The sequence below is a fragment of the Marmota marmota genome, unplaced genomic scaffold (genome assembly GCF_001458135.2).
Source record: "Marmota marmota marmota unplaced genomic scaffold, marMar, whole genome shotgun sequence".
Taxonomy (NCBI): domain Eukaryota; kingdom Metazoa; phylum Chordata; class Mammalia; order Rodentia; family Sciuridae; genus Marmota; species Marmota marmota.
This window is the reverse complement of record NW_025999853.1, coordinates 34,218,922-34,222,350: the sequence shown is the minus strand read 5'-3', so window position 1 is coordinate 34,222,350 and position 3,429 is coordinate 34,218,922.

Sequence of the window (3,429 nt, the reverse complement as noted above, 5' to 3'; positions counted from 1 at the left end):
AATTCTCTCTCTCTCTTCTCTCTCTCCTCCTCCTCCTCCTCCTCCTCCTCCTCCTCCTCCTCCTCCTCTTCTTCTTCTTCTTCTTCTTCTTCCCCTCCTCCTTCTCCTTCTTCCTCTTTTTCTCCTTCTCCTCCTCCTTCTCCTCCTCCTCCTCCTCTTTAGCTTTGTACATAGCTGGGTCATGCTGCCCCTTATTCGATTCCCATCTCCAACAAACTCTATCAATCAATAATTGGTTATCTCCAAAATTTAGGTCAAAAAATGCAAATTTTTGAAGTTAGCATTTTATGTTCAACATAAGTTCCCTGGGATTCATTCAAATGATAAGGTATATTAATAATGTCTTCCTTTTAATTGCTGGATATTCCATTGTCTAAAAGTACTGTAATATAATGTTTTTTGTTATTCATTCACTTACTTAAAGATATTTGGCTTATCCCTAGTTTGGGGCTATTATGAATAAATATGCTTTGAATATATCTTTATAGTTTTTTTGAGAAAATATATATTTGCCCTAGAGGGAAGTTGCTAGGTTGTGTGGCAGAAACATGTATAGTTTTGTAAGAAAGCCACATATTCTTTTTCTAAGTGTCTGTGCTACTTTTTATTCCCACCAACAATGTATAATTGATCCAATGTTTCCTCCTTCTTTCCAGCATTTATGCTATCTTTACTTTAGCCATTCTGATATCTCATGGAGGTCTGAGCTGTACGTCCTGAATGATGTTGTATATTTTTCATGTACCCAGTTGCAATCTGAATATTCTCTTCAGTGAAATGTATGTTCATTTCTTGTGCCTATTTTCTAAATTGATCAGTTATTTTACTGCTGAAGTTTTTTATAAACTCTAGATAAAATTCTTCATTGAATATGTGGTTTTCAACTATTTTCCCCCAGCCTATATCTTGTCTTTTTATCTTTTTTACAGGATCTTTGCAAGGCAAACATTTTAATTTTTAATGAGGTACAATTTATCTTACCATTTTTGACTCAAGCTTTTAGTGTTACATTTAACAACTCTTTGCTTAATCCTAGATCTTGAACATTTTCTCCTGTTTTCTAATCACGGTTCATATGTAAGTTCATGATTAATTTGAGTCTATTTTTGTAAAATGTAGTTTTAGTGTTTTATCTGTGTATTATGGTTATTATTTTATTGTTATTATTAATGTTACATAGATGTCCATTTTTCAGAACTAGTAGTTGAAATCTGTGATTATAAGTAATTCATTGCCAAGTAAAACTAAATTCAAAGGCACATCATGAATCAATGTTATTTTTCTTACATTTAAATAAAATGTAGATATTTAAAAACTATTCTAGTAATTTCAGTGTTAACTCATCCACATCTTTGAAAATGCACGTAGTAATTTGAAATATTCATTAGACATAATTTCTCTTTTTCATTTTGAAACATATAATCATGAAGAATTATGTTGCTTGGATAATTTTATTTCCCGTTGATTGTATTCAAATGTACAGACATTGCCTTCCACCATTATACTTTAACTTTAGTTTTAGTTTTTAACCTTTCTTGCAGATTGGCAACATATTATCAAAATCTTTTTATTTGTGCTTCTATACTTTTAACAAAATAGTAAGTGAAGAAGAAAAAATAAGAACAATGAACAATTCCTGTGAAGCATTCTATTTCATAACTGTCCTTTCATTCACTATCCTAGTATTCAGATTAGGAGTTCATTTACTTTTACTAAGATGATACACCAGGTCTTCTTGCATTCTCCCTCTCTCTTCTTCCTCCTCCTCCTTTGTCTGTCTCCCTTTATTTGTCCAAACTATATGTTTCAGTAATCTGTTCAAGACCAACCTTGATTCATCTTGATGTCAATATAATTTTGGCAGAAAAATTTTGGAGGTTAGGAATCAAATAATTTTTGAAGGTTGATTCATGAAATTTTTTTTATCAATAGCAGACTTTGAAAATTAAACAACTACAATGATTATCATATTTTGTTTTGTATTGTTTTACGCATAGCAAATTGTTTGTGTTGAACCATTATATTCTATTTAAGAAAACATTAAATAATACAGGTGATTGTCATATGTTATGATTTAGATACGAGGTGTCTCCTAAATACTCATGTGAGACAATGCAAAAATTTTCAGAGATAAATGATTAGATAATGAGAGTTTTTTTTTTTTTTTAACCTGATCAATAGCTTACTCCCTTAATAGGGATTCACTGGTTGGTAACTAAAAGTAGGTAGATGTGTGGCTGGAATAATAGTTTATTGAGGGCATGACTTTGGGGTTTACATTTTATCTATAGTGAGCAGAGTTCTTTCTCTCTACTTCCTGGCTGTCTTGAGCTGCTTGTTTCTGCCACGCTCATCCACCATAATGTTCTGCCTCATGTTAGCCCAGAGCTATGGAGTCCACTAACCATGAACTGAATCTCTGAAACTGTGAATCACAATAAACTTTTCCCCCTTTAATTACTCATCATGGGTCTCCTGGTCACAGTGATTCAAAGCTAACTAAAAACATCATATATGTAACAATTTTCATATAAAAGATGGTATTACAGCTTTAATTATTTATTTACAGATACTTGTAGATCAAAAAATTAATTTGAAGTCTAGTTTAAAACTTTTTCTGTTTTCTTTTTTTTTTTTTCACAATGTCTTTTTTTTTTTAAATCGTTTATGTGAAACTGAAATTTATTTTTATTTATTTTTTTTTGTTGGCTGTTCAAAACATTACATAATTCTTGATGTATCATATTTCACACTTTGATTCAAGTGGGTTATGAGCTCCCATTTTTACCCCAAATACAGATTGCAGAATCACATCAGTTACACATCCATTGATTTACATATTGCCATACTAGTGTCTGTTGTGTTCTGCTGCCTTTCCTATCCTCTACTATCCCCCCTCCCCTCCCCTATCCTCGCCTCTTCTCTCTCTGCCCCCTCTACTGGCATTCATTTGTCCCCCTTGTATTATTTTTCCCTTTCCCCTCACTTCCTCTTGTATCTACTTTTGTATAACTCTGAGGGTCTCCTTCCATTTCCATGCAATTTCCCTTCTCTTTCCCTTTCCCTCCCATCTCTCATCCCTATTTAATGTTAATCTTCTTTTCATGCTCTTCGACCATACTCTGTTCTTAGTTACTCTCCTTATATCAAAGAAGACATTTGGCATTTATTTTTTAGGGATTGGCTGGCTTCACTTAGCATAATCTGCTCTAATGCCATCCATTTCCCTGTAAATTCTATGATTTTGTCATTTTTTAATGCAGAGTAATACTCCATTGTGTATAAATGCCACATTTTTTTTATCCATTCATCTATTGAAGGGCATCTAGGTTGGTTCCACAGTCTTGCTATTGTGAATTGTGCTGCTATGAACATCGATGTAGCAGTGTCCCTGTAGCATGCTCTTTTTAGGTCTTTAGGGAATAGACC